This window comes from Phascolarctos cinereus, unplaced genomic scaffold (assembly GCF_003287225.1).
Source record: "Phascolarctos cinereus isolate Bilbo 61053 unplaced genomic scaffold, phaCin_HiC Scaffold_2;HRSCAF=192, whole genome shotgun sequence".
NCBI lineage: Eukaryota > Metazoa > Chordata > Mammalia > Diprotodontia > Phascolarctidae > Phascolarctos > Phascolarctos cinereus.
In genome coordinates, this window is record NW_027555625.1 from 303,340,721 (window position 1) to 303,365,964 (window position 25,244).

At 41.8% G+C, this 25,244-nt stretch overlaps 1 protein-coding gene and 1 long non-coding RNA gene across 7 annotated transcripts in view; one reads left to right on the forward strand and one right to left on the reverse strand.

Moving 5' to 3' along the window:
• Positions 1–25,244, reverse strand: part of DAB2IP (DAB2 interacting protein) — a 160,048-nt gene that overhangs the window by 74,445 nt on the left and 60,359 nt on the right. The window contains exon 1 of one of the 6 annotated variants that reach the window (XM_020967536.2): positions 15,950–16,121. The exons of 4 other annotated variants lie outside the window; for them this stretch is intronic. The gene's annotated coding sequence lies outside the window, so the exon portion shown is untranslated. Of the gene's footprint in view, positions 1–3,744; positions 4,241–15,949; positions 16,122–25,244 lie in introns of those variants that run through there. One more of the 6 variants, XM_020967537.2, reaches the window with a different exon arrangement.
• On the forward strand, positions 2,212–5,639 carry LOC110194935 (uncharacterized). The gene is made up of 2 exons (XR_002320836.2): positions 2,212–2,553; positions 3,375–5,639. It is a non-coding gene; the product is annotated as an uncharacterized LOC110194935 (long non-coding RNA).

A 25,244-nucleotide genomic window follows, 5' to 3' on the forward strand; every position in this document is an offset into this window, starting at 1 on the left:
GGTGATAAAGAAGAGTAAACAATAAAGTATAACTTTTATTGGTTGGGAACTTGAGTGACCAGAAGAATGACTGGTGTCCTTGACAGAAATGTAGAAGTTGGGAAAAAAGCTGTGTTCAGGGAAAATGATGACGAGTTCCATTTTGGATGTAATGACTTTGAGATGCCTACAGGATATCCAGGTGAAGATCTCCAGCCAGCAGTGGGCGACGCAGGACTAGAGCTAAGGGGAGAGATCAAGGCTAGAATCACAGAATAGAATTTTAAAACTTATAAGGGGTCCCTGGAACCGTGTAACCTCGGGCAAGTCAATCAATGCCTCTGGCCTCCATTTCCTTGTTTGTAAAAAGAGGTGGTTGGATTGGATGCCCTTTATGAACACACAAAGTACAGAGAATCCTCTAGTTTAATGACCATCATTTTACACAGGAGGAAAGTGACTTATTCAATCAAGGTCACAAAACCCGTATTATCAAGTGAATCTCCATCTTATCAAGCTTACTCACTGATATAGATGGAGAAAGTTATAACTCTCCTTGGAACTGCCATATTACAAGCTCTAAGAAAAAGTGAAGGTTCTTGGGGATATATCTTTCCTTACATGACTCCAGATCTTAGGAAAGCTGATCTACCTTTTCCAAATGACAACTAACAAATGATGCATGTGTAGCAAGCAAACACTGGTGGGGGAAGGAGGAGGGAAAAGTAATATAAAATACTATTCATGGGAAAACTGGCAAATGAGAGAAATTTAAGAGAAACCAGATCAGTGATCCAACAATCAGAAGAAAGGTTGGTGTAATGTGGCCTCAATGCTTGGTTTCTACTCTTTTTTGCTGTTTTCTATTCTCTTTAAGACCTAGTTCTTAAAGTATAGGTAGGAGACAAGGAAGAATGTCCAGGCCTGGTGGGACTCTCTCTTTGAAGGATGCAACTGGCTCCTCAGCCAGGTGACATTTTGCACTCCTGACAAGGAGCTTCTTCAGTTGTTTCTTCCAGGGGCAGCTAGGTGGCACAGTGGATAGAGCACCGGCCCTGAAGTCAGGAGTGCATGAGTTCAAATCTGGCCTCAGACCAAACACTTGACACTTACTAGCTGTGTGACCCTGGGCAAGTCACTTAACCCCAATTGCCTAAACAAACAAACAAACAAACAAATTGTTTTTCCCAGGCTTCAGGAGGGAAAGTCAAAGGAACCATTCTCCAAGGTGGCCTATATCTACTAAGGGATTGAGGTGGTGGTCCAACAGAGGACAGTGGCATTATGGAAATTAAAAGATGACATTACAACACTGTGAACTGCCCAAGTGGGTTCCTATCATTGGAAGTCTTCAAATTAAGGCTGAATCACATATCAGGGATGTTACAAAGGGTATCACTGCTCAAATTAAGGGTTTAAATAGATGACTTCTAAGTTCACCTTTGGGTTTTAAGGAATACTGGATTTAGGGTCAGAAGAACTGAGTTTGGAGCCCCAGGCGGGGAAACAAACCTAAGTAAGGGGTGGTAAACAGAGCCCTGGACTGAGAATCAGGTGAGAACTGGGGTTAAATCCTAGTAGTAGCTGATTGACCATGGGCATCATTTTCCCGGACCTTAGTTTCCTCACATGTAAAATATAAATTCATCAGTTACGTAATGGATTTAGAGCAGAAGAGACCTAGATAATCTCGTCCAACCCACTTATTTCATAGGCAAAGAAACACAGAAACAGCAAGATTGCAGCCTGCCCAAAGCTTAGCCAGATCAAGATTTGAGCCCTCCTTCCACTACCTCTCTTCCAGGGCTATAGTGAAAAATCAAATGACATAATCAATGTAAATGTATTTTGTATAAAGCGCTACAGAAATGAGAATTACTCATCATTATTGTTATTATTATTAAGTAATGCTGACTTTCCAGTTACCTTGGAAGCTATTGGTCATATAGTTATTAAATGTTGGAGCTAGCTTTTTCCAGTACAGTATGGGGTCTCCCAAATGTTTCTTTTAAATCAGGTATTCCATAATTGGGAGCATTCAGAGCAGGGAAAAAGTTAGAAGACTTTGCCAACATCTGCATCGACACACAGCTGGGACAGACCAAGCAAGCACCTTGAACTGGCTCACTCTCTGTCTCAGGGATAGGCTATTTCCTCTAACAAAGATTCAACAATATCACAGTGACCTAGTTTTTGACAGTTGTTTCAAATACTTAAGCCGCAGCTCACAGAGCTGGAGAAACCGCCTTCCCAGAGACCCCAGTCTGCCAGCATCTGTCCACATCACTTCCTCAACCCCTTCCAGCCAGGAGTTCTGGGAGCAGACAAGAAGGGGTGGTGGTGGTGGAGACTGGGATTTGGGGGAGTGAAGGCTGAGGAAGTGGCTGGGGAGTAAGGAGGGAAGAGGGATAGATAATTAGTCGGTGTCTAACTGGAAATCTGCCTTCTTTGTGCCTTGGGGGCAGCTCTGTCTGTGGGCTTGGCTGGAGACAAATATTAGCCTGTGTGGTAGAAGGAGTCCCGGACTAAGTCAGCAGACCTGGGTTCAAAAGCTAATTCACTGTGGGATCTCAGGTAAGTCACTCATCTCTCTGGGTCTGTAAAATGTGAGGGTGAATATAAAATGAGACTCAATCTCTAAAGTCTTTTCCAATTCTAACATTCCATGTTTTAGCATTCTATGAACTTAGTCTTCAAATTCCACCTTCTAAGGTCCTTCCAGTGCTCACAGTCTATGTTCTAAGACCCTTTCTAACTGTGACATTCTATGTATTTTTCCTCTGGAAAAAAAAAAAGCAAAAAACAAACATTTAACAAGATACTGGTATTTTACTCGGTGAATAATGAGGTAGCCAAGACTTTCAGAACCAGAAACTTGGAGCTGAGTCTTCAGAGATCATCTAGACTTTTAGAATAAGTATCCCTCATACATCCGGGTGGTGTTTTCCTCTTTAAAAAATTCCACACACCCCCTTTCAGTTAGCCTATTTCTAATGATTTCCATATTTTGGGCTGGGTCACTGCTACTATCATTATTTCTCCCTCACTACAAAGGTCTAGAAAATATAATGTACAGGCCTAGCCCCCCAACAAAAAATTAGTGGGTAGAACTGGCCTTCAGTACTTAAGTCAGGGCTGGGAAAACCAAGAATTCCAAACCTTTCTTTATGAAGGGAAAGGGGAAGGGCCAGAGGTAGCAGTGCTGATTTTACAGTGATAATCTTGCCACTAACTTGATATAATATGACTCTGGACAAGTCATTCGCTCTCCCTGTGACTCAGTTTCCCCATCTATAAAATAAGAAAGTTGCATTACATTTTCTTTTCCAGCTCAAATATTCTTAGTAGGTAGTTCCAACATTCTATCTTCTAAGGTTTATTTCTATCTTTGACAGGCTATGATTCCGTTTTCAAAGGCCACTGAGGCACAGGTGGAATAGCTTCTGCCCTGGGGCAATGGCTGAGTTGTCTTCCACCATAAATGTCAACTCGTGGAGACCCTGGACTCGGGGACTATGTCCCTTCTCCATCTGGCTGCAAAACATCTGGCTGTGCCCAGCCCTTCGATTCTGCTGACAAAATCAGTACAGAGACTTAGATGATGCATTTCAGGTACCAAATAGGGACAGGGTCCAGCTGAGGGGTGGTACTCCACCAAGATAAGGGGTCAGCAAATCCACTGACAGTCCCCTTTTCTTGCATTCCCCTAACATAAACACACACATTAACCCCAATCTCTGGCCAGAGACAGCCTTTGCTACTCACCATCACCATTGCTACACTCTGGCTTCCTCTGGCTGGCCCCAGGAGCTGAAGAAACCCAGGCAAAACCATGAGCTAGCCAAGGAGGGGAAGGAGGGGAAGGAGAAGAGTCGTTCCCAAGCCCCTGGTCTGTTGCCTCTCTGTATGGGACTAGCTGCCGCTGGCCGGCCAGGAGCTGCCCGCTGGTCCTCACTAAGTCTTCTCTCCCTCTGGTTCTCAGCAAACCATTCCAGCCCCGTCCACTGGGAACAATCATCGCTAGTTAAACAAAGGCTATATTCTAACTCTATGTAATGTGCTTTTAAAGGGACAGTGTCCCATTCTGGGCTGCTGGGATTTAAAGGCACAGAGACCCTTTTCTAAGCAAAAGACTGGACAAAATATAAAACAGGAAGACCAACACAGTAGGAACTGGAGCTTATGTTCTTCACTAAAAGTCTTTAAGAATATGTATTTAAGGACAATTAAAATCAAATTTTTCATGAGTTCTGAAGCTCCAAAAATGAAACTTTAGGGTTTGAATTGGTGATAGATATCTAAGAGGAATGGAAAAATAATTAGCTTCAATTTATATGTTAGAGACATTCAGCTGGGTTTACCTCAGGATATGCCAAACCTCTCCCACTGGAGGCAGCCATACTCCCTTAAAGAGGGAAGGGATAGAGTTAGGGGATGTGTATAATGTGAGGGGCAGGGGGGGGGGATTCTGGAGGAAAAAAAAACAAGGAAGAGGAAGAGATTAGAAGAAGGAAGGTATGACAGCTGAGATAAGAAGAAAGGAGAGAAAACAAATCGGAGAAAGGGAGAAAGAGATGAAGAAGGGAAGGACTAGGAGAAGAAAGAAGCACCAGAAAAAGAAAAACATGCAAAGAAGGGCAGAGAAACCTCAAGTCTGTGTTATACATGGATTATCTGAAGCTACTGTGTGTGTCTAGTCAATAATAGTCAATAATTATTTACTGAGCATCTACTGACATGCTAGGCACTATGCTAAACCTGGGGACACAAGTATAAATAAAAACAAAGAGTCCCTGGCCTCAAAGAGCATCCAATCTAATGGGAAAAGACAACATAAAAGAAAACAGCAGAGGTGGGGGGAAGAAGGGGAGCCTAAAGAGACTTGGGAAGGACATGATAGCTGAGAGTATAGGGTGGCAATCAAAAGGGGGCATCATTGGTATCAGGAAGACACCAAACAACTAGAGTTGTCCAAAAATGGAGTGGGCTGCCTGGGAAGTCTTCCACTGTGGTCTGGATGATTGCTCACTGGGTATGCTAGAGGAAAGATGCCTTTTGTGTAAGGGGTTGGATTAGATGGTCACTGAGGTCCCTTCCAACTCTCACATTCTGTGATTCTGTGAACTAAGAGGAGGAGAGAGATTAGGGAGAAGAGGGCAAAAGGAAGAGCAAGGAGAAGAAATGAAGCTGCAGCCCAGCTCGTATGGAGTCACACAGCAAGTATACTACAGAAGGGACTGGGCATTTTGACTTCAAACGCAACACCTTCCCCTCTGGCCTGCACTCTGGCTGTTTCCTCATGGTCCACACTGCCCCCAAACCCCACAGGATGGCTAGGTCTAAGTGCCAGCTCAATCACCTCAGTGAAAACGTCCAAGGCTTTTCTCTGGACACAGTGACAACTGCGGGCTACATAGGTAGTTAATATGGGTTATCAGAGAAAAGTTCCCTAGTCCTCAGAGGAGCTGGGCCAGGACCTAACAAACTTTGTGGCCCTTTTTTAAAAGTCAAAGGCTTGTGTTAAGTGTTAAGTGTTAAGCCTTTCTGGGCTGGCTGACAATGCATGGCTAGTAACAACATTCAGTTCGGGGTGGCAATTGCCTTCAAACTCTGTTTACATATCCGGTGGAATTTTATGTTTCTAAAAGTTTTTGAAAATGTTCTGGTCTGGTTTTGCATTTGTCAATAACGTCAGAAGGCCATGGGAAAAACACCCAACTACTATTATCATTATCACCAACACCTCTATTTCTCCAAAACTTTAAGGTTTACAAAAAACACTTTCATAAAAACAACTTTTTGGGGTAAGTAGAACAGATTACCATATACCTGTTACTGATGAGAAAAGTGAGCCATCAAAAGATAGGCAGGCTTGTGCCCAAGGTCACACAGCTACTTAGTTTCAAACCCAGATCTCTTAACACCAAAATGCAGCTATTTTTCTACTATACTATTTTCTACTATAAGAGGATTATGAGTATATTTAAATTAGGAGTAATAACTAGGAAGGTCTCCTGGGTTCAACCATCTCCTGGTTGTAACATACCCTAATTCAGGGGTGGGGAACCTTCTAGGTCCTTGGGTGCTGCCTTTAACTAAGTCCAAGTTTTACAGAGCAAACACTTTTAATCTAGGGGATTTGTTCTGTGAAGTTTGGATTCAGTGAATGGGCTGCACTTAAAGACCCAGAGGGCCACAAGTGGTCTCAAGGCCTCTGGGTTCCTCCCCACCCCGCCCTAATGTAAAGGTTTAGCAGCTTTCGAGGACAGAATTAACCCTCTGAAAGTTCAATCTATAGTCCAAACATCATCAAACAACTGATTGAATCAATTTCTCAGCCAGGGTCTTCCTGTCATCTCCAGATCACTTACTGTGGAAGTGTTTATATCTAGGGTTTTGCCTATTGTCACCAACTCATAATTCAACTCATTTGAACTGAATTCAATAATGATGATGATGATAAATAGCGAGCATTTATATAGCACTTCAAACTCCACAAAGCACTGTACATTTGTTGTATTTCAATTAAACATGCCTAGGAAATATAACTTAACAGGCAATTCACTCAAATCCAGACTGTGATTTGGTCACACAAAAGGCAGAAAGAGGAATTAGAACTCAGGTTCTTGGACTCTAAATCTAAAGATTTTTACACTTCATCACAACAGAGGTAGGACCAGAGGGCTCTCTAGTTGTCCTAACCCAGCTCATATATAAAGCTCCCAGAAGCTGCTTTTTATATTCTTTGTATATATTTTATGTTCTGGTGCTTTTGTTGTTTCTCCTCTACAGAATGTGTAAGCTCCTTGAGGGCAAGAACTTTTTTTTTTGGTCTTTGTATCCCCAACACTAAGCAAAGGGCCCAACACATAGTAGGAGGTTTTAACAATCAGGAACAGAAGTCAGAGGAAGGCAGAAACTGAGATGGCATAAACCAGTGTATGCTTTGCCGCTGAGCTTCCCACTGGTGTCCCTGCTGATCCCATGTGTCCCATATGGTAAGAGTCCCCAGGGTAAAGGATGTGTGAATCCACCCCATCTAAGGTGGACGGTGGTCCAAGGAAAGGAAGAAAGGTCAATGTGTCCTGGACTTCGCAGCCTGAGGGAATGAGCTAGTCTGGTAGCAGCTGAAAAGTACTCCTCTCCTGGCTCCCCTGGGGGAGCAGTAAGTGTCTGGGTGCAGGACCCACCTAACCAGTGCTTGCTCTGGCCAGAACACCGGATCCATGGAAGGGACTTATGTCAACTAAGTCTGGAAAGGTCAATGAGTTCAGATTGTGAAGAACCTTAAATGCCGTGCTGAGGAGTTTGCAGCTAATCTCAAAGGCAATAGTAGGTATAGGAAGCCATAGAAAGTTTTTGGTCAGTCCTCCCTTCCTTTTCTCTCCAGATTCCAGAAGCAGCTCAGGGCCCAAGGCAATCACCATATTCAGGAGGGAAGGAAGAGAAGTCTTGAATTACAAATACCAGTCAAGAGAGGGCTGGGAGTCTCATTTCTCTTAACTATAAGTACTTTTAGAATCCTAAAATATTGCAGCTGGAAAGGAGAGGACCTTAAAGACCATTTAGTCCAACCTCTACATGTTTATAGAGAAGGAAACTGGAGCCCAAAGAGAAATGCCTTTCTCACCAACCATCACACATGCAAAGTGGTACGTAGAGCTCACCCCTAAGTCCCTTGATTCTGACACCCAGTATCCCTCCTATCATGCCATTCTGTATCTCAGGCAAGTCCCTCAACTCTCTCATCCCAATATTGCTCTCCTCAGAAATTTCCTTAGCTGCATAAGCCAGGATTTGGGAGACTTCACCTATCTCAGGCTCTCTGAGAGCTGGTAAAGGCTACAGGCCTAACTCCCAGCCTAGCCCCATATATCTTGTTTACAACTCAGACAGGAAAGGGCTGTGACTGGGCCAGCTGAGTGCAGAGGAAGCAACAGGCTCTCCCATCTGAAATAAATGAAGAAATGCCTCAATCTGGGGAAGAATCAGCCTCTTAAAAATCAGAAATATGGGTGTAATTATTGGAGAGGGGGATTGCATGCCAGCTTAAGGGGAGTGCCTGTTTTTGAAAGTAGTGTCCTTCATTCTCTTCAACCCTTTGCAGTCTGGTTTCTGACCCCATCACTAACCTGAAAGGGCTCTCTCAAAAGCTGCCAGTGACCTATCAGTGGTCTCCTTTGATGATTCATCCTTTCTCCTTTCACTTCCTACATAAGCTCTGACCTAGCCCTCCTCTTTTTACATTCTCTCCCTAGGCCCTATGACCTGTTCCCTAGGGTTCTATGATAACCTCTAGACAGATGACTCCCATGGCTATATATCCAAACCAAATATTGCCTCTGAGCTCCAGTATTCCAACTCTGAATGTCTCTGAACACCTCCATCTGGATGACCTACTAGCCTTTACCCCTAGGCCTGCCCTGCCTTTCAACATCCCCATTTCTGTTCATGATTCCATCATCCTCTTAGTTACTCATGTACAAAAACTCTGTTTTCTCTTCCTTCCTCCCCCAATGCCCTCTTCCCACCTGGCTGTATTGAGTCATTTTTTTCAGTTACGTCCAACTCTTTGTGACCCAACTGGGATTTTCTGCAAGCCTGGTGCTCTATCTAGAGCCTAGAGCCACCTAGCTGCCCTCCCACCTGACTAGATGACCAATATCTTTTCTAGCCCTAAATTAATGATCCTAGGAAGGATATAGGACAGTATTGTAGACTTGGGTTCTAGTCTTTGACCCTGCCACTAACTTGGATGACCTTGAACAAAATATTTAATCTCCCTGGGCCTCAGTTTCTTCATCTGTTTAAAAAAAGTGGGGGAGATGAGACATAAAACTAAAGACTCTCTAAGAGATCTTCCAATCCTAACAGTCTCTGTTGTGAGCTCCCCTCCAGTTTTGACAGTTTAGATTTTGATGATCTGAATTTTTCTATGGAGGCCCTCCTTATTTACCATCCCTTTGTCCCCCAACCCCAACTCTGACTCTCTGTGAGCCCATCTCTTACCACACCTGTTCCTGAGCCCCACCTCTCTCCAAGCAAAAACAGTCCTACCTACTTCCTGGCCCTAAGCTAGCTTTTTCCTTTCCCAGCAGAAGGCCTTGATGAATTAGATAAGGCTGTGGGTTAGGCATTACCAAGCCAGTGACCCATTCCCCTTTGGAGTGGGCAAACAGAACTCAACGGACTTTTAGCATATAGGGTGCCCATCATTCAGACTGAGGATACAGGACTGTCCTGTGCTGTCTCAATCTAAGTCAAGGGGTGGCTTTGTCTCAAGAGACTTGATGCTGGCAGACCACTGAGTTTCTGAGTCACATTTGAACCCTTAGTGCTTGAGTAGTGGAGCACTAAAAGGGGAGCATGGAGGGAAAGACAGCTTCTAGTGCGGAGTTTTGACAAAGGCTCTCAGCCCTGAAGATGATCTTTGCCTTCCCTGGGACCCATGCTTAAGCCTCTGTCAGAAATAACCACAGCTCAACCCAGTAAGCACTGTCTATTGCAGTGGAAAGAAGCCAAGCTTTAGATTTTGAGTCCAAGGACATAGGTTAGAGTCCTACTTCTGCCAATTATTATATGTTTTATCTTGGGCAAGTGACTTGGCAGCTACAAATATTATTCTACTCTTAAGCTGCATTAGGAGACAGCTAGTATTCAGAACATAGAAGGTGTGTTCTGTCCTGGTCAAACCACATTTGGAAAACTGTATTCAGTTCTGGATGCCACATTTTAAGAAAAGCATGCAAACTAGAGTGTGCCAAGAGGTGGGTGACTGGAAATATGAGTATCAGCAGAAAGAAGGGGGGACGCACAGAACCGGAGAAGAGAAGACTTAGAGGGTAGTGAGGGACATGATAATGTTTTCAAGTATGTCAAGTATAAAGAATGAGGTTTTAGACTTATTTTGTTTAGGCAGAATTGGGAATAATAGATGGAACCAGCAAAAAGGCATACCAAAGTTCAATACAACTTGCAACAGAGACATCAAAAAACGAAAGGTATTGCCCCGGGAAGAAATGATTTTTCTGTTACTGAACATCTTCACGGGATTATAAATTTGGAACTACAAGAGACCGAAGAAGCCATCATGTCCAATTTTCTGATTTTCCAGATGAGGAAGCTTAGGCACAAAAAGGTTAAGTGACTTGTCCAGGGTCACATAGTTACAAAAGTGTCTAAAGTGAGTTTTTATGGTCTTGACTCCAAATCTAGTACAATTTGGTGGCTGAACACTTTTCAGGCATGTTATAGATGGGAACAGTGTGTTTAAGTACATGATTTTTGAGGTCTTCTGTAACTCTGGGATTTAAAGTCATCTTGCCCCTCAGGGTGGGCGGGGTGTGTGTGTGTGTGTGTGTGTGTGTGTGTGTGTCTGTCTGTCTCTCTGTCTCACAGATTGAGAGAGACAGAGAGAAGCAGAGAGACAGAGATTGCTAGACAACTTCTGTGTTCTCTTCTAGCTTTGAACATCTTTGTCTTTCTTAATTCCTCTAGACATGAGCAACCTTTCCTCCAAGGACCTCTAACCCTAAATTTGTGACAGAACCCAATACTAACCTCAGAAATTTGGAGAAATTTAGAAGATAAAGAGGACTGGGATGAGGGGTTGAAGTAGGGGGCCAAAATATCTGACTGTCCCAGTCTTCTGACAAGACAGTGGTCCTGAGGGCAGGTGTGGTGGAGTGCATGGGAAAGCCTTCAGAAACAAATGCAATCCTGTGCTTTTTCTAATCTTTATGGAAAGATTAGGCTATGATCCTCTGAGTAAACTCAGCTCTCTGGGAAGCTAATTTTTATGGGTGTTAGACTCAGTCACATAGGGACACAGGAACAGAAAAAGGCGAAAATACTCAGAGAAATGAAGAGACATTCAGAGATAGGAAAAGACAAAAGCTGGCAGTCAGAAACACCAAGGGAAAGAAATATCTGAGACAGTCAGACATAGACAGATACATTGGATGTAGTGAAGGGACAGTCAAAGAGGGAAGGAGAGGGAAATGAACAGAGACAGAGAAATCATAGAGAAAAGCCAGGCCTGGTCTCCCTGCTCCTCCCATCAGAAATGGCAAGCCCAGGCAAGAAACCCAGCAAGCACTAACTCCTCTTTTCTTCTACTAGGGCTAGCCCGCCGGGACCCAGGACCTGTCCTTCCCAAGAAGATGCCCAGGGACAGCATGGATGGGGCCACAGTAACCTGAGAATGAAAAACAGAGGGGAAGAATCCTGTGGCCAAGAGAAGCCTTTCTTGCTGGCCGCTTGACCCCAAATAAGCACCCACCCTGTCAAGATCCTTTGAAAAACACTCAGATCTTAATAGTCAAAATTAAGATAATCTATAGCTTGGAGAGACTTTTGAGATTATCCAGCCCTAATTCCTAATTTTACAGATTAGAGAAATTAAGGCCCTGAGAGAAAAATGCCTTGGACTCAAAATCATAAAGCAAGTAATTGGTATAGCCAGTGTACCCAAGTCTTCTACAACCTTTAATCTAATCCCCCAGCTGTTGTCCCCTCCTCTCCTCTCAAATTACCTTGTATTTACTTTGTCTATATTTTGTATTTACCTCTAAGTGTATGTGATGTTTTTCACACAGACCGCAAGGGCTGATTTTTGTCTTTATAACCTCTGCACCAGGTACAGTGACTGGCATACAGTAAGAACTTAATAAATTCTCATCACTTGGATAATCCTAACTCCAAATCTAGTACCACACTGAGTCTTTATATTGAATCAAGTGTTGATCTAAGTGGCACAGACTCTAAGTATAAGGCTTCCTGAAGGGAGTGGCACTTATATAACCAGAAAAATCTACCTGCATCAGGAAGAAGCAAAACCAAATCAGCCATAGGACTTTGATGTTCTCAGTCCCGGAGGAAAAAAAGTCCTGGCTCCAATCCACCCCCTCCCCACCTTGCACTTTTATTAGTAACTCAATCGATAACGTTTTAGGAGTAAACTTTCACTCCTGCAATACTAAACACAAGAGACAGGCTCAGATTATTAAATCTGTCACTGAGAATTGGCAACTGGGAAAGTCAAAAAGAATACCAAAAAATAAAAAAGGCTTTAGGTGTGGGATTCTGGGCAGACTAAGCATAATGACAACCAAAAGGAAAATTTATTAATTTTAAAATACAGCAAGCACTTCTTATGTGCTATCTGGAAAGGAGGGGGAACAAGGATCGATAGGACATGGTTTAAGAATCCTAGAATGTCAGAGCTGAAGGAATCTGGGAACACAAAATGCTAGAATACAGCACATGGAATATGTTACGAGCTGGAAGGAACAACAGACCAATGATAAGCAATGTTCAAGAATGGTACAGAAGGGTTGGAATGGACTTAAGATGATAATACAGTTCAATTCCATCATTTACATATGAAGAAACTGAAGTCAAATGAAGACAAGTGACTTAGTCAAAGTCACTTCCCAACGAAAGGTAATTAGTGGCAAAGCAAGACAAGAAGAAAGAATCCAGCACTTTTGAACTCTTGAACCTGATCCCCAAGTCCAAGGCTGCCGCGCGCCCCCCCCATTTAATTTTTCACAATCTCCTTGCTAGTTTCCCTCACCCACCAAACACTGCTACCTTGTTCTAGCTGGTCACAGAATAATTCATGTGTTTGGGAGAGAGCAGCATTCAGTGGGAAAAAAAAATCTTTGGGCACAAGATGCTACAACCAGCTGTCAAATCAATTTACTCTTGAGGACATTAATTACCACCTAGACCCCTGGAAATGAACCATTCGAAGTTGCGTGGTAATAGGAACAAATTAAAGTACAGGCAAGAAGTGACCCTCCCCCGCCTTCTTCCTCCCTCCTTCAGCTTTTGCTAGCACAAATCTTTCTAGAAGGTGTTCACAGATGAAACTACTAGAGCTGAAAGGGACTTAAAAAAATAACATGTCATCTAGACCTTTCAATTTTCAAATGACCAGAAAACTGAGGCCTGGATTGAGGAAGGGACTTATCCAAGGTCACACTAGAAGTCAAGTGCCAAAATCAGGGTTAGAATACAGGTTCCCTAACACTTAGCTCAGTACTATTTCCCTATATATCATGTTGCTTCCCTCCATGATCTCATGGGCTCCTGACAATAAACCTGGGAGTTGGTCAGGGCAGATATTATTATTTTCAAAAATGATTCCATTATAAGCATTTTTGACAAATGTAAAAATCAAACAAAATGAGGTACAAAATCAGAAAAAAAATCATAAACTTCGATAGTTTAACATTTTGATAAAAGGAAAAATAACTTTAATTGTAACTCCTTATTTTGCTCTTTTTCATCTATGTACTTACAAAGTTTTGTTGCTTCTGTCAGGGCAAGATGTTAACTCAATTTTGCAGGTGAAGAAAATGTAAAGTGACTTTATAAAAAATTACTGAATTACAGAGCTGGAAGCTATCTTTTAGAGTTAGAAGGAAATTTAGAAAACAGGATCATCATAGGATCCTAGATTTGAAGTTACATGGGGGCTATCAACATCCAATTCCTGGACTTTATGAAGAAAGAAACTGTGGCCCAGAGTACAAAGGGTCAAAAGGAATCTATCGTAGAACCAGAACCTGGGCTTTTTGATTCTTAGTCCACTATACCACTTTTGATACTCTCCTCACTAAACAATTCAAGGCAAGCCAACAGGACCATTTATAAGTCATGATATGCTCTTGCTCTCATCTCTGCCCCCTTATTCCTCAAAGACCATACAACATCCTTCAAAAAGCGTGTTACCCTTGGTTAGGTTCAGAACTAGCAAGTGGCACAGGTTGTTCTGCTTTCTGTAAAAACTTCATTTGAATGATGTTCACATGCTTAAAAAACAACAATAAAACAAATAAACAAAACTCTCCCACTACATGGCCATGAGAACGTTAAAAGATTCCTAAGTCACAACTGGAAATGAGTGAAAAATTACAAAGGCCCCCAGCACAGGTAATACACTCAGGACATCCTGAGAGGGAAAGAAGGAAAAATCAGTAGAAACAGATGGACTTTTAAAAAACCATTTAGTGTCATTTGTCCCCTCTACACCCCCACTCCTTGAAAACTGACATAGCACTCGATTCTTTAGTACTCCGGACTGAATCTATCACAAATAATCTTTTCTCTCTAAAGGCGTTCAGTGACTTAGGGAGGGGTATATTAATATGGGTGATTTACTGGGGGTTTTTGAACTTCCTTCTGGTCTTAGGTTCTATTATTCTCAGCTCAGAAGTAATGTTAGTGATCACCAAATCCAGCCTCTTCACTTTCCTGACGACAATGAGGATGATGATGACAGGCTTTAACATTTGTTAAGCACTTTATCTATGATAACAAGTTAATTCAATTGATTCACACAAAAACCTGGTGAAGCACTAGCTATTATTATCATCCTCATTTTACAGATGAGGAAACAAGCACTAAGAATTCAAGTGATTAGCCCAGGGTCACACAGGTTACCTGAGGCAGAACTTGAACTAGGTCCACAAGGGGCAAAGAAACTTGCTCGGGGCCCTTCCTACAACAAAGCGGCATAACTTGATTGGAACTCAGGTCTCCCGATTCCCAGTCAAGTGCTCTTTCCTTCCACTATGCAAAACTCTGGAGATCCCAAATTCCTGCTCACCTCTCACCAGATTTCCAGCCTGAGGGAGCCTCAAAGAGCTAGCTCTAGCCAGAACTAGCCTTGACCCTAGTTTCAATCATGTTATCTCTATTACAAAGAAATAGCAGGAGATAAAATCCTCCCACCCCCATATTTCTCTTGCAGTTCTACCAGAGTTTCGAATGCTGCTAGCTCTTTTCTTTCTTTCTTTTCCCATCTGTTCTTTTTTTGGGGGGTAGGGGTGGGGGGTCTTAGGGATCTTGTAGCACAAGATCCTCACGTTAGGATCAAAGAATGTTAGAAGATACCATGGAACATTAGAATGCTAAAAGTGAAACCTACCTAGTATGTGGAACGCTAGGCCTGAAAAGGACCTTAAAACACGGATAGTCAAGGAATCTTAGCCAGATAAAGAAACAGAAGACCAGAGAGGTTAAACGACCAGTTCAAGACAACATAACCAGTAATGGCTGAGCCTACGCTGACTTCTCCTGACAGTTTTCCATCATTAGACTGCTTCAACAAGTCAACCTTGCTTTCCCTTTCTTCCATCTGCCTTCAGCCATCTCTTCCCAACCCCCAACCTCTTTCCAATTCCTGATGCACAGTCTGAAGGGTGCTCTCCCTCTCTCCCTCCCAGGGGTAGCTGGAACATCAGGCAGGTCCCCTAACTTGCCTCCACAAGGGTGGGAGTGGAGAGTGACATTCCAGAGCTGGTATTCTATCTGTAATCACCACTTCCGCCTTCTAGCCCTTCAGGGGCACAGAAGCTGGGGAAACCTTCGGGTTCTGAGGAAGCAAATACCCCCCGGGGTTCATCTGAATAGAGCATTTCTGGGGTCTAGAGAAAAGCGAATCGCACCAGATGAAAGGCAGGAGGATGGGCTGCGGTTGAAATGAAGTGAATAGAATGCTCGGGGAGTCCAAGAGAATGGAACAATTACGAACGAAACGGAGCATACTTCCACACCCAGGGATGGAAGGGCTGGGGGGCAGCACGCACAGCTGAAGTCCCTTATACCGCAACCTCCTGCCAATTGCCCAAACCCAGACATATTTCGGTGGCAGCCGCCCTCCTTCCCCAACGGAAACCGGTTCTTGCTAAGAGAACAGCCACAACTGCCCGGCCTCCAGGCAGCCTGCCCGGACTCCCGCAGTCCGGTTTGATCTGATCCAGTCTTCCCACCGCGGGGCTCCGAGGACTCCTTGGAGACCTGGTCCAAACTTAGTGGAAACAAGGGGTAATTTTCTTTAGCTGGACCGCAGTAAAACCAGGCGGTCTCCTCTCCCAGCCCCGCCCTGCCCTGCCCCTCCTTCCAGACCCCCGGGTGGCGGGAGAAGGTGGTGAGCGATCCCACAACCCTAGCCACTCACCAGGCTCCCAGATCCAGGCCTCGGAGAAAGGGCCGGACCAGCCAGCGACGCGCCCATGCCGAGGCCGGCGCCCGGGCCCCCACCACCCGCTCCGCTCTCTGCAGCGGTGCAGCTCCAAAGTCGGGCCAGCTGCCGGGGCTCAGGCCCTACCTGGGCTATGCGCGCTCCTGACAGGCAGCCCCAGAGGCCGGGCCGGCCTCCTCAGCCGCGGGAGCGCGCACGGGGGCGGGGCAGGGCTGGGAGTCCCAAACAAACCCAGTTCCCAAAGAAGACTGCCACCCACCCAAACGCAAACCCAAAGGAATAATTCAAGGATTTGAATTTGCCTCCTGGCAAATCCAGGTCTTCCAGTTTAAACCCTGGGTCAGCCAGCCTTCTCCCCGACGAAAATCTCTGGCTTCTCACAATCACTAGAATGCTAGGCCTAAGAATCAAATTCAAGTTCAGATAGGAGTCACAGAAACTTAGAACAAAGAACACAAGAGCTGGAAGGAAACCTTAAACAATGGCAACAATTTACATTTCTATAGTACTGTAATGTTTACAAAGGGCTTTCCACACAACAACCCCGATAAGGGGGTGTGCACGGATTATTGTTCTTTTTTCAGTGAGGAAAAACAAGCTCAGAGAGACAGGGATTCGACCCATAGAACTTTAAAGATAGCTCCGAGGAAAAACTTGAAGCTAGTTCCCCAAGTTCACACAGCTCTCTTTTCATTACATCACCTTAGAACACACAATGTTGGTACACAAAACTTGGTGACCATCCATTTAGTGACACGCCCCTTCCCCCTCCCCACCCCGCCCCCCCCTTCTTAACCTAGGATCTGTGAACGTTTTAAAAAGAATATATTGCTATAACCTGATTTCAACATCATTGAATTCTTTTGTAATCCTAATATGCTTTTTAAAACATTTTGAGAAAGGGTCCATAGGCTTCATCAGACTACCACAGGGAACCATGACACACACACAAAAAGGTCAAGAATACCTCATGATTCTAGTCAAATCTCATCTAACAGATGAAATTGAGGTTTGGGGTGAGGAGGAGGAGGGTAGAATGAGTTGCCCAATGAACCACAGTGAGCTGATGGCAGATCTGGATTTGGAACCCAGGCCAGGATTTCTTTCCACTCCCACATACTCCCTACCATAGTATTGTTGACACCAGTACATTCCTGGTTTTTCTTGCCACCACCATGAAGGCCCAGGGAAGAGTGGGATGTTTGGGGCAGCTGCAGCTGTGGGATGTGTATATACAGACATTCAACCTCTTGGATGCTTGTAACTTAATTTGTACCATGGGTCACCCTCCCCCCCAGTTGCCCATACACCTGCCCTCCTCCTGACCCAAACTACCTGAGCCACATGTACCTAGGGGACCTGCCTTGGCTACTCCATGAAGCAATATTATTGAAGTCCAAAGACTGGAAATGCAGCCTTAACCAAGGCTCTCCCCCTCCCCCCTTTAAAGAAATCTATAATTAAAAGGTCACACTGGCACATCTGCATACATCTGGAGCAAACTAGCTCTTAGCTCAGAACCCTGCTGGTCCCTTTCCTTCTGAGTCAATGTTTTCCTTTGCAGCTTTCCTCTCTGTTTATCTAACATCTTAATAAAACTTCCAAATGGGAGAGAGGGTGAGAAACATTTGGTGTGGCCATGCAGACCCATTCCTGAAGGAGTCTTCCTCCCACCTCCCAATATCTCTGGCAGATGGAAGCTTAACAATCTTTCCTGCCTCCCAAGGCATGTAGGGCAACAGCTAATAGCATACTGCTATTTCCACCCACCTCCTCTAATCCTTCCCCCCCTCCAAAAATATGTTTAGTAGGGAATCCAGAGAAACTGTTATAACACTTCCTTTTTATCCTAGAGCTGGAAGGGATGTTAGAATGAAGAGTGTTAGAGCTGGAAGGGATATTAAAATACTGAATATCAGAGCTAAACACAATTTTTGAGATCATTTAGTTATTTTACAAGTGAGGAAACTTAGGTCAAGAGGTGAAATAACTTGTCCATCATATAGGTATCAAGTGTGGAACATAGAACTCAGGTCTTCTGACTCCCCAGGTACAGAATCCTGTTCCCCTATTTCCCCAACCTGTCAACTCTCTCATACAAATTTGAAGACTCACAGTTTGATCCATTTCCCAAATATCTATTTTGACCAATTGCTGTTTTATTAGAATTTTTGTTGATATATTGTTTTTACTTTGCCTTTATTTCCAAAGACATCCCTCTTTCCCACTCCTCCCCAGTAAGCCACCCCTTGTAACAAAGCATTAAAAAAAGGGGGTGAGTGGGTAGGAAGAGTTCAGAAAAACCAACCAACATATCAACCAAATCTGATAATATATGCAATACTTTGGTTATGATAATTAGTGTTCAATTTTGTTTAGTTTCTGCTAGATGTTCTTTCCATTTACATTGTTGTAGCCATTATGAACATTGCTTTCCTGGTTTTCCAGCTCTGTCCGACATACCTGTTCATATAAATCTTTCCATGCTTCTCTGAATTCATGTTCATCCTTTCTTATTGTGCAGTGATAATCCAATAAAAACATGCACCACAACTTATTTAACCATTCCCCAACCGCAAATTACCCAGACTGTTTCCAGTTCTTTGCAGCCACAAAATGTGCTACTATGTATATTTTTGTGAATATAGTGCTTTTCTGTATTTGACCCCCTTGGGGCATAAGTTTGGCAATTCACCAACTGATATGTATCCTTGTGTGAGCAACTCGAGTTATCCTGAATTAGCAACAATTTCTCACTTGCAAGTGGCAAGTCTATTCTTAAAAAATTTAAAGGCACCTTCCTTATTAGTGATCCGCCCTGGGCTAGGCTGTTTGGAAGAAATCCTAAGGGCTTTCAGTTTATGGTAAGTCTAAGACAGATGGGACATTTACAACACTGAAAAAGGGGTAAGTAGTGGTGTAGTGGGAAAAAAAAAGACTCCTCAGGAGTGTAAAGACCTAGGCTGGATTCACAGCTCTTCTCTTTACTATCTGTGTAAGGATTAACTGTGCAAATCACTTTCCCTTAGTTTCCATATCTGTACAAAGAAATTGGATTCATTTCTAAGGATCCTGATAGCTCTAAATATATGTTCTATAAGACCCCTTGGGACAGTTAGGTGGCTCAGTGGATTGAGCACTGGCCCTAGAGACAGAAGGACCTGCGTTCAAATCAGACCTTATATGCTTACTAACTGTATGAACCTGGGGCAAGTCATTTAACCCTGTGTGCCTCAGTTTCCTTATCTGTAAAATGACCTGGAGAAGGAAATGGCAAACCACTCTAGTATCTTTTCCAAGAAAACCCCAAAGGGGGTCATGAAGAATCAGACTTGACTGAAACAACTGAACAGAAGCATTAGACCCCTTAAATCTAGCCCCCTCTGTAAACTCTTCTGTGACCACAGTTTGGAGTAATAATTATCTCTACCTTCTCTTAAGTGTCATGTAGTTTATTGCTTTTATTATGTATTTGACAACTAAACAGACACCATATTGCATTATGACATCTTTCTGAACTTTGTCATATTGAAATTTTATATACTTCTTTTATTGTTGCTTTAAACTTTGCAGTGCTTCTGTATTGTCTCCCCCAATGAAATTGTACTACTGTGACACTGACAAGTAGCCAGAGGATTTTTTTGTGTGTGTTACTGTATTATTTTCCCAATGAGTCTCTAAGGTCCATGAGGGCAGAAACAACATCTTATTCATCTTTGCATCCTGATGGGCCAAGCCCAGCAACATGGCCTTACCCATAGTGGCAAAATGAGCAACAGTTCTCATTTCTACAATGCTTTCCAGCTTACGTAGCTATTTCCTCACAGCAGCACGATGAGGTGGGGAGTACAGGGATTATTATTCCTGTTTTACAGAGAAGGAAGCTGGGGCTTAAGGAGGTTTTAACTGACTTGCCAAGGTTATATACCATTAGAGTCAGGAGTCAAACTTGGATCCCAGAATCACAAAATGGAAAGAAACTTGAAATATATCACCCAGTACAAGAGGGAATGAGGTGATGCAGTCAATAGAGAATTGGACTTAGAGGGGGGGGAAAGACCTGAGTTCAAATTCTGCCTGATAAGAACAGGCAAAGAGAAAACAAAATTAACCTTTTTTTCCACCAGATGGTTTAACTTAGAGCAGGGCTTCTTACACTTTTTCCACTCTCGACCCCTTTTTGCCCAAGAAATTTTTATGTGATCCCAGGCATATGGGTATATAAAATAGGTATGCAAATCAAGCATTTGCTGATAATAAATCATAAAAAATTTTTATTTTATATACTTTTACCATTTATTAAAGATGAAAGCAAATTTACATACTAATGAAATGGATATGCTTATTTATTTTTACATAAAGAATTAAATCTTGGTGAAATATTTGATACTGCAGGATCTAGAGTATCTTCAATGATTTTCAGAATTGATCAATATTTTGATTTTATAATCGTCAATGCCCAGAACGCCACTTTGCATGAGTATGTAGTACCAAATGGCAGAAGTATATTTAGGGCCATTTCAGAAATTGTTGGAAATTCCATTCTAATCCCACGCCAAAATTCATTTAACAATTTTGTATTTACAGTAAAAACAGTACAATTCATAATATACAATAGTCTCGAATCTGAACTGAGGTGTTTCTGAGAGTGCTCATTGGCACTGTATGGTGTGACAGCATATGCAGTGCAAAGTGTGCAAGTTGTGTATTCAGAACCAAGGATGCAGTGAAGTTGTGCGATGCAACATAGGCAAGCACTGCCAGAAACACCTTGGATTAATTATGTGCTTGATTTTGAATTAATTTTTGGTCATTGAGCATTCAGAAACCTTTTATTGTTGCCAAATTTTTTAGGAACCCTTACATTCAGTTACACAAGTCCATAAGGAGTCTCGACCCACAGTTTAAGAAGTTCTGACTTAGAGAACCCTGAGAGTCAAGTAAAAATTAAATTAAACAATTATCAACCTCAGCAAAGTTGTAGGCTAAGACAAACCCACATAAATCATCAGTATTTCTGCATATTACCTACAAAACCCAGCAGGAAGAGATGGAAAGAGAAATTCCACGTAAAACAACTACAAAATGTATAAAATACTTAGATATTTACCTGCCAAGACACACACAGGAACTACATAAATACAGATACAAAACATCTTTACACAAATAAAGACAGATATAAGTAATTGAAGAAATATTAATTGCTCACGGATAGGCCAAGCTGATATGATTTAAAAAAAAAGACAATTACAAAGTCCCATATCAATCAAACTACCAAAGGATTACATTATAGAGCTAGAAAAAAATAACAATGAAATTCATGTGGAGGAGCAAGAGATCAAGAATCTCAAGGGAAATAATGTGAGGAGGGGGGTTGGGGCAGGGGAAGAGAGCAAAATAAAAAAACAAGTCCCTAGCAGTGTTGTTCTTGTTGGGTTGTGTCCAATTCTTCACAACCCCATGGACGATACTGTCCATGGGGTTTTCTTAGCAAGGTTACCGGAGTGTTTTGCCATTTCCTTTTCCAGTGTACTAAAGCAAACAGAAGTGAAGTGACTTGCCCAGGATCACACAGCAAGTAAGTATCTGAGGCCGGATTTGAACTCAGGTCTTCCTGATTCCACAGTCAGTGCTCTACCTACCTCCTATTAGCCCTCCTAGCAATAAAAGATCTCAAACTATACTACAAAGCAGTAATTAATCAAAGTGATTTGGTACTGCTTAAGAAACACAACTGATCAATGGAACAAATCTGATACACAATATAAAGAAGCAAATGAGCACAGCAGTCTAAAGTTTGATAACTCACAGCTATTGCAGTAAGGATTATCTGACAAAAACTGAAGAGAAAACCAAGAAGCAGTCTGGCAGAAAATAGGTATATACCAACAGATCACACTACATACCAAAAGAAGCTTCAAAAGGTTACATGACTTAGACATTAGGAGTGACATCCTAAGTAAATTAGAGGAGCATGGAAATTACCTGTCAGATCTATGGATGGGATCACAGAAGGTAAAATGGGTAATTTTGATTATATAAAATTAAAAAGATCCATACAAATAAAACCAATACAGCTAAGATTAGAAGAAAAAATCTTTGCAGCAAGTTTCTCTGATAAAGTGCTCATTTCTAAGATACACAGAAAACTGATGGAATTTTATGAGAGTTAAGAGCCATTCCCCAATTGACACATAGTCAAAGGATACAAACAAGGAATTTTCTGAGGAAGATATCAAAGTCTCAATAGCCACATAAAAATACTCCAAATCATTAGTAATTAGAAGAATGCAAACTAAAACATCTATGAGGTTCCACCTCACACCCCTCACATTGACAAAGATGACAAGAAAGGGAAACAATAAATGCTGGTGGGGCTGTAGGAAACAGATATATTAATGCATTAAAAGTGGTGGAGCTGTGGAAAGGGCTACCCATTTTTAAATGTTTTTATTATTTCATTAAATATTTCCCAATTACATGTAAAAAAATTAATGATCCTTTAAAAAAACTGAGTTTCAAATTCTTTCCACACTTTCCATCCCCTACCCCCAAAGGTAAGCAACTTGATATTGATTATACATGTGAAATAATGCAAAACATATTTCTACATTAGCCATATTGCAAAAGAAAGCATAGACCAAAAATAAATAAACAAGAAAAATAAAAGAAAGTTTTTTTTAAAAAGTATGCTTCAATCTGCAGTCAGAGTTAATCGGTTCTCTCTCCTGAGATAGATAACATTTTTCATCATGGTGCCTTTGGAATTTTCATGGATCATTTTCTTGACCAAAGGAGCTAAGCCTTTCACAATTCATCATCCTTATACTACTTGTGTTGTATATAGTGTTGTGCAGGTTCTGCTTTCTTCACTTTACATCAGTGAAGATAAGTCTTCCCAAGTTTTTCTTAAATCATCCTGCTTGTCATTTTTCATACCACAATAGTATTTCATCACAGTCACACACCACAACTTGTTTAGCCATTCCCCAATTGATGAGCATCCCCTTGATTTCTGATTCTTTGCCACCACAAAAAGAGCCACTATAGTTTTGTAGAAATAGGTCCTTTTCTTTGATTTCTTTGGGAAATAGACTTTATTGTGGTATTTCTGGGTCAAAGGGTATGTATGCAGTTTTATAGCTCTTTTGGCAAGCATATTTCCAAATTTTTCTCCAGAATGGTTGGACTAGTTCACAACTCCATCAAAAGTGCATTAATGTCCCAATTTTTCCACATCCCATCCAGCCTTTGTGATTCTCCTTTTCTGTCATGTTAGCCAATCTGATGGGTTTGAGATGGTATTGTTTGAGGTGAGAATTGTTTTAATTTTCACTTCTCTAATCTGTATTGATTTAGAGCATTTTTTCACATTACTATAGATAGTATTGGTTTCTTCTGAAAACTGTCTGTTCATATCCTTTGACCATTTATCAACTGAGGAATGGCTCTTATTTCTATAAATTTTGCTCAGTTCTTTATATATTTGAGAAATGAAGCCTTATAAAAGAAATTTAATATAAAATTTCACCCTCCCCTTAGTTTCCTGTTTTCCTCCCAATTTTGGCTGCATTAATTTTGTTTGTGAAAAGGCTTTTTAATTTCATGTGGTCCAAATTATCTATTTCATTTCCCATGATCTCTATCTCTTGTTTGGTCATAAACCCTTCCTTTATCCACAGATCTGATGGGTACATTTTTCCATGCTCCTTGAATTTACTGATGATATAATAGTTCACATTTAAGGTTTATTAAAAAAGAACTTTCTTCAATAACTTTGACAGGTAGCTATTGTAAATACTGTAGTGCCCAATGAAACTGAAGCTCAGAGAGGTGGAAATGATTTGACCATATTCACATGGCTAGGAAGTTTCAGAACCATCAAGCCCAGATCTAATTCAAAGCCCAGTATTTTTTCAATTCTACCATGTTTATTACCTCTCTGACTACCCCCTCCTACCCTACTTCCAAAATCTTATTTTATATATTATATTTAAGGTTTATAATATTCTTTCATCATGACTACGCAATGAGGCAAGGGTGATTATCTCCATTTTAAAGATAGAAAACAAAGTCTCAGATGTTAAGTGACATGCCCAAGCAGATATCAAGTAGCAGAACTGGGATCTGACCAAGGTCTCCTGATTTCTGGTCACATTCTGTTGGGGGATATAGCATGAAAAGGAACTAGGTGCATATAATAAGTATACAGCATAGATGGAAGGTGATCTCAAAGGGGAAGGCACTAGCAACTGGGGAGAGGGGGATCAGAAAGGCACATAATTCCAAATGGCTTGCTAAAATGGTCATACCAATTCACAGCTCTACCAAAAATGTAATAGCGTGCTTATATTTCCACAACCATTCCCACATTAATTAATTCTGTCTTTGTCCCATCTTTGACAGGAAGTCTTTCCCTATCCTTCTAAATTCTGGTGCCTTCCCTCTTTTAATTATTTCTTACTTATTCTGTATATAGCTTGCTTTGTATGTATTTGTTTGCATGCTGTCTCCTCCATTAGATTGCAAGCTCCTTGAGCGCAAGAACTGTCTTTGCATCTTTTTTGTATTCCCAGCACTTAACAGACTGCCTGGCACATAGTAGGCACTTAACAAATGTTTATTGATTGGTCATCTTGGTCAGTTTGTTGGGTGTGAAGCAAAACGTTACAGTTTCAATTTTGCATTTCTTTTATCATTAGTGATTTGTAACATTCATTCCTATGGTTGTTAATAGTTTGCAAGTGTTCTTTCTAGAACGGTTAGTTCATATCTTTTGACCATTTATCTACCAGAGAATGGCTTTCGGTATCAAATATTCCAGTTGGTTATCTATATATTTTAGATACCAAACCCTTATCTGAGTGATTTGATACAAAGATTAACAAGTATTTATTAAGCACTTACTGTGTGCTAGGTACCACACTAAAACTCTGGGGATACAGAGAAAATAAAAAATGGTCTTGAACTTTAGGTCAAATGCTCATTCCATTACCCCACAATTATTCCCCCTCCCCAATAAATGTTTGTTGAATTAAATTAACTTATCCACTCAGAAGGACAAGATTGTGTTTCCCATGGAGCTGGTTCGACTGACTGTAGCCACAGTAGGAACCATGACAGATGGAGAGTTGTGGGAAGGATAGAAGGAGAGAGTTATCCAAGCTTATTAAATCTACTTCTTAGAAATTGGATTTACTGTAGTTATTTCTTTACTTCTCTTACCTACTTCCTATTCTTTTCTCTGCAGAACACTTTTCTCTACAACCAC